The 6,960-nt window shown below is 41.9% G+C and overlaps 1 pseudogene; it reads left to right on the top strand.

The window, feature by feature from the left end:
* Positions 1-3,448: 3,448 nt before the first annotated feature.
* On the top strand, positions 3,449-6,153 carry LOC102253178 (annotated as a pseudogene).
* Positions 6,154-6,960: the final 807 nt, after the last annotated feature.

Genomic DNA, 6,960 nt, shown 5'->3' with positions numbered 1-6,960 from the left:
GGATCATTATGGGGCGGGGGGAATACAATTTTTTTTTTTACTTTGGATGCCATTCAATTCAAAGGCCCCAACATCTTTTTTCTCAATTGGGAGTAATTTTCCCCCCGATGCACACAGATGAAGTCACCTGACTTTATTTTTCTTTGACTTTATAGAAATGGCCTCTATAAGGATACTCTGGAGGTTTACTGATCCTCACAATAATTTATTTCTTTACATTTTAATAGTTCTTCCTAAAGATATATAACTACTGCATACTCAGTATCAATCCTATAATCTTTATGAAGTTAAAAAGTGTCCTGAAAAATAAAGCTTGAAAACTAATCTCAGAAAATCGGCCCTGGAGAAATATGTATGAAATACATGAAGACAAATGAAAAACCAATATTGGCAGCAAATGGAAATTGGGTTCAAAGACTGAAAAAGCTATTAAGTCATCGCCATGAATGAAAGAAGTTAAAGCAGAATTGGGTAGATAGGGTAAGGGGTGGAAGAAGGAGGAATAGTGGAGCTAGCTGAAACCAACAAAAATGTATTTTGTAGGAAACAGGATGGCAAAAAAACAGGATGGATAGCAGAAAAACCGGTGTTTTGAAACAAGGATGCTTTTTTTGCAAGTGAAAGGGAATAATGTTGCAAAAAGGCCAGGAACCAATCAGAGAGCAACACAGACAAAGAGCAGGCTTTTAGCAGATATAAGGGGAAGAGCAGAATGCATGGGGGGGGGCAACCCATTTGAATCTCCTCCCTGAGCAGGGAGCCTGTGTTTGTTTGCAATAAACTCCTGCCTTGTTTGAACACCTCTGGTCCGAGGCTTCATTCTTCGATTCCATGAGACAAACCTCCAGGAAAAATTCCTGCTCACCACTTCCAGCATCAGTGAATATTCTCTTTCCCAGGCTTGTTGCTAGCAGTTGCTTCAAAGATACAAGAAAGGATGCTAGAGGTGATCCCGTCCAATTCCCCCACCCTTCCATGAGTGGAACAAACTAAGGCAAAGAGATGAAAACACTTGCCTACAGTCTCTTAAGGAGCAGAATGGGAACTAGAATTCAAGAAACTCGTCTTCTGACTCTTAGGACAGGCCCCATGACAATGTTTGAATGGCTTTAGACATTAGTAGTAGAGGATGGCTCAGCTCCTTCAGGTTTAATAGATTTTTAAAATATGATCCTGATTAGATATAGGGATGAGGGGCAAAAAATACTAAATTTGAGTGCAAAAAAAAAAGTTAGACTTTTTTTTGAAAATGAAGAAATCTATAGAGTCCAGGGGCTAGAAAAATCAATGGGTCGATTACAAAGGGCTTATAAAGAGACTTGGAGATCAACGGATCCTCACTTACTTTACAAATAAGGAATCAACATGCACAGGAAATGACATAACTAAAAAATCACTGTATTCATCGTTAGCATACATTGACTTCTGCTCTGGGTCGAACACTTTCCTAAGTCACTGATGTGCACGTTCTCATTTTTATCACAACAGCTTCAACAAATAGGTTCTATTCGTGTTTGTGTCTGTATAATGAGGACACTGAACAAGAGTGTCCGTGAAATAGGGTGGGAGACAGCCTTCTGTCTAAATTGGCCTCCAAGGATCACTGCCTTCTGGTATTCACTCTTACTAATGACTGAGTTCTAACAAAAGCGATTAGGTGACACAACACTAACTTCTGCCTTGCTGCACTCTCCAGTTCTCAAAGCTGGCTCATTCCAGGGAAGCCAGATGCCTGGCACGCGCCGCCCTGCAGAAAGACCCACATGGCATGGAACTGTAGGTGGCTTCCAGTAAAGAGCCAGCAATAAATCGAGGCCCTAAACCCAACAGCTTGCAGGCAACTGTGTCCTACTAACAACCAGGAGAGTGAGCTTAGGAGCTGATCTACCCTCAGTTGTGTCTTGAGATGAGCACACCCCAGGCCAACGCTGACGGCAGCTGGTGGAGCCTCTCAGACTGAGGATCCAGCTTCACGGGAACTGTGGAATAACAATACTGTTTTAAGCCACTAAGATTCGGGATAATTTGTTGTGCAGCAATTGATAAATAATTCACCTAGTAAATTGAAATCTCAGCATTTAAGCTCAAGGATATCTGACATCAACATCTACTTTCTTACCTTACACAAGGATAGCCTTTGGCAGATCATAGGCATGATACTGTAGGTGAATTTTACATCTTCATTAATTAATCTATCATTTCCTGAATATTCACTGATGCTGGAATGAGTTAAGTTCAAGAACCGAGGTTCCACTGCCATGCTGAAGTAATCTCTCTGGTGGCCAAGAGTGCTCTCTGGGCCTGGACCTGCTGTGACATCAAAAAACAGTCCTACCTCACACGTACTCTGGACCCAGCAGAGGCGCTGGTGTCACAGATGGAGGGAGGAACAGAATCTTCCATGTCCCCTGCATGAAACGGAACAAGAGTGTCAGTGAAATAGGGTGGGAGACAGCCTTCTGTCTAAATTGGCCCCCAGTGATCACTGCCTATATTAAAGGAACCTCTACTACAGTGATGGCGAATCTTTTGAGCTCGGCGTGTCAGCATTTTGAAAAACCCTAACTTAACTCTGGTGCCGCGTCACATATAGAAATTTTTTGATATTTGCAACCATAGTAAAACAAAGACTTATATTTTTGATATTTATTTTATATATTTAAATGCCATTTAACAAAGAAAAATCAACCAAAAAAAATGAGTTCGCGTGTCACCTCTGACAAGCGTGTCATAGGTTCGCCATCACTGAACTAGGAAGTCATGGTTCAATTCCAGGTCAGGGCACATGCCCGGGTTGCAGGCTTGATCCCCAGTGATGGGCATGCAGGAAGCAGCCAACCAATAATTCTCTCTCATCATTGATGTTTCTCTCTTTCTCTCTCCCTCTCCCTTCCTCTCTGAAATCAATAAAAATGTATTTAAAGTCAACAACAACAAAAAACCTTTTGTTTTGTTTGTAATACAGGAATTAACCCTAATTTACACACACACAATGTTATTTAGTATAAAAACAATTATTCACTTCTGTCTCTTCACTCAACCTAAGCACACTGATATTTTAAATAATGCTTCCTGAAATTAATACAAAGTAGATAAAAGATGGGGTATTACAAAAGACACCTATGGGGAAAGTGAAGAAAGAATATGAGATATTGAGAAGCAAAATACAAATAGAAAACAAGGGCATTTTTAGGGGAAAAGGTAAGGGTGATATAAAAATTGACAGAAAAGAGCCAATAGGGTCTTCTTTCCCAGGACTGGTTCTGAGGGGGAGGCGGCAGGCATGCACACCCCTTCCCCATTGCATGAGCGCCAGGGAAGGTCCCTTCTTAGATGTTCGAGGAGCCTTCTGAGTGCTGTCCACACCCAACCGCGCACTGTCCTGCTGCAGACTGCCTGCCCAACACTAGAGGCTGGGTGAGCCCCAGAGGTGTTTCATGCAGGGGACATGGACGATTCTGTCCCTCCCTCCATCCGTGACACCAGCGTCTCTGCTGGGTCCAGAGTACTGTGTGAGGTAGGACTGCTTCTTGATGTCACAGCAGTTCCAGGCCCCTAGAGCACTCTTGGCCACCAGAGTGATTACTTCAGACTTACAGTGGAACCTCGGTTCTTGAACTTAACTCATTCCAGAAGGCTATTCAAGAAATGATTTGTTAGGAAACTAAATCATTTTCCATTAGAAATAATGTAAATTGAATTAATCCATTCCAGACCCACAAATGATTCCCTATTTTAACCATATCTAATGTACTGTTTAATCTATAAATAAACACTTCTTTTCTTAAATTTATTGAACCACCGTCTCCTAGCCTTAAATGAATCACTTGTTCCAGGGGATCTTTCAGGAAGTCATCATGCAGCATCTTCGCTTTTTCACATATCATTGCCTCCAGAATGCTGCCTAACTGCCTTTAGTTTATCCAAAACAATTTTTCTACCTCTTCCATTTCCTGTGATTGTTGTTTCATGCGCACTTTCACACCCTTAGCACCATCAGCACTCACGATGGCCTCTTTATGTTTTAAAATTGTGCTAATCGTCAACTTGCCAGCAACAAAAGCATAAAACCCACTAAAATATTCACAGCACAATGTCCTGAGATATTAACAACACGGTTTAGTGTCACACATTCTCTTTTTTGTTTGTTGCCTGAGAGATGCTTTTTGTCATGCTGAGGTGTCTGCATGAAAGAGTCGTCAGGTCAACTTGGTCCAGAACCAAATTGTTCGAGGTGGGAGACATTTGAGAACCGAGGTTTGACTGTATGTTTCTGCAGACATGAGTGAGATCAGGACAAAATTCATTTAAAAGGACATGGTTTCTACCACGTCCTTCAGTTTGCACACTATGGAACTACAGAACAGTGTGAATACTGTTTGTGAGATTCTTCAGGCTGCCATGGATGTTCAACTTATAGGTGTGGGGAGGTTCTGCTTCTTTTTCCTATTAGCAAAAACCTGCTTAGAAAATTGTGCAGAAATCCCGAGACTCTTAGATGATTTCTGGATCAGGGAGAAAAGCTGGAATCCGTTCTGCTAGATGACTTTGCGCCACTCATGTCCAGGCCTGACTCCCTGTCCGGACAAAATTCATTTAAAAGGACATGGTTTCTACCGCGTCCTTCAGTTTGCACACTCTGGAACTACAGAACTGAGTGTGAATACGGTTTGTGAGATTCTTCAGGCTGCCATGGATGTTCAACTTATAGGTGTGGGGAGGTCCTGCTTCTCTTTCCTATTAGCAAAACCCTGCTTAGAGAATTGTGCAGAAATCCTGAGACTCTTAGATGATTTCTGGATCAGGGAGAGAAGCTGGAATCCGTTCTGCTAGATGACTTTGCGCCACTCATGTCCAGGCCTGACTCCCTGTCCTGTGAATTTTGAGAAGCTCGTATCTTATTTGGACAATGATCATCTGAGCAGGTTCCCAGAGCTTAAGCTGTACAAGGCTGTGCGGTCTTGCCTGCGGCATGATAGAAGATGCTGGGGACATACCAATACCATTATTCAGAACATCAGTGACCCCATCCAGTGTTTTTTGAGGAGGTTAAGACATCGGAACTTTATACTCTTGACAGCTGCACTATGAAACTGACAAAGCATTGAATTACTTTCAAAATGTTCACCAGCAGCCTTTGTTGGACATGAAATCAAGCCACATCCATGCTGCCAAACCCCAAACATCAGTGTTTGAGGGATGATTAGACATAGCATGGTTAAAAGTAAAATATTTCTCTGAAAGAAACCAAGAGTCTTATGGGAACCAGAAGGCCCCCAAGTACCTCTGTGCCTGGACTGCCTTGCTATTGTCAATAACTTCATGTTCTTATTAGGCAAGGAAGAACTGGGCCCAGATGGCAAATTCCATGCTATTTCCAGTGTTCAGGTATGAACTGAGAAAACCCTTGGCTCCGGATGGCAGACATGCCTGAACCATGTTCAGAATTTGCAGTTGGTGTTACTGGGAAGTTTATTTATGCTGAAGCAGGCAGAACCAGAGATGAGACATCACCAATGATAAATGGGAATTTGTGGACCTTATCCCATTAATAAATATGGACATGAGAGGACAGTGCTCATTAACAAGTTGTACATCACCAGTGGAATCACCTCATTGTCCACCTTCAAACAAGTGTGGGTTTTTGGCCCCAGTAAAGAAGGGACCATAGAACAATGGACCAGAATAACTGGAGTTGTTACCAACTGCTGGGAGAATAAGAGCAAAATGAATTATGTAAGATGCTTTCACAAGATGGTTTCTTACAATGGTCAGCTTTACATCTTCGGTGGTGTCTGTGTGACCTCCAGGTCCTCTTTTGAATCTCAGGGGTGCCCTTCTGCACAAGTGTACAACCCAGAGACTAGTCAGTGGACCATCTTGGCATCCATGCCAATCGGTAGACATGGCCACAGTGTGTCTGTGCTGGGCAACCAGATAATGGTTCCTGGAGGCCTTTGCTACAATGGTCATTACAGCGATTCCATTCTCACTTTAGATCCGAAGGAAAACAAGTGGAAGGAAGATGAGTTCCCATGGATGCTCAGCAAGCTGGATGGTTTACAAGTATGCAACCTGCCTTTTCCTGGACGAGGTCAGATGCTGCAACTAATGACATCTTTCTCACTTCAAAGCCAAACAAACATTTTGTGACAGAGTAGTTAATAGAAAACCTCACCAGTTTTACTATCATAGCCATTGGCCTAATAGCATAAAAACTTTTCATTCTGTGCTAGCATCCTTTTCATTTTTAGTGGCCTCAAAGTCATGCAATAAGTTAGTTTTAAGCACTAGCTCTTGAAACTACTTCCTGAAGCAGTTTAATAGAATGATCCACTTATCTGTGAGGCTGATTTTATGCTTTAAACATTTCTCTCAGCTGCCAGTGTAGGAGTCATGAATCTTCTAAGAGAAGACCTGGTAAGTGTCACTTGATGTAATTCCTATCTCGATCTGAAATCTCTTTGAACATTTATTCCAGTGTATTTCAGTCCATTAGACCTTTTAGTTTTATTGTTTAAGTTTAAAACTCTTGCCCTTTTGCCCGGCTTTTTGCTTAAAATGCAAAAATATGAATTTTCTACAAAGTTAACTTTTTTAAAAAATTGATTTCAGAGAGAGAAAGAGAGAAGAGAGGAATAGAACATCAATGATGAGAGAGAATCATTTATTGGCTGAGTCCTGCACATCCCCTAATGCGGATGGAGCCCACAAACTAGGCATGTGCCCTGACTAGGAATTGAACCATGTGCCCAACCACTGAGCCACACCAGATGGGCCAAAGTTAACTTTTTATATTCAAGACGTTATTTCTAAGCGCCTTCTCTTAGTGAGAGCGTGTCCATAGGGGCGTACACATCATGAATATATGCCACGTCCTCTTCTATGTGTGGTTAGGATTCTATGGTTTTAAGCTAGTGCACTTGCACACAGGTTTGCCTTTTTATTGAATTTTAGATG

Source organism: Myotis brandtii, unplaced genomic scaffold, assembly GCF_000412655.1.
Source record: "Myotis brandtii unplaced genomic scaffold, ASM41265v1 scaffold191, whole genome shotgun sequence".
Lineage (NCBI taxonomy): Eukaryota > Metazoa > Chordata > Mammalia > Chiroptera > Vespertilionidae > Myotis > Myotis brandtii.
The sequence above is the reverse complement of the archived record's forward strand: the minus strand, read 5'-3'. Positions and strand labels throughout refer to the sequence as shown.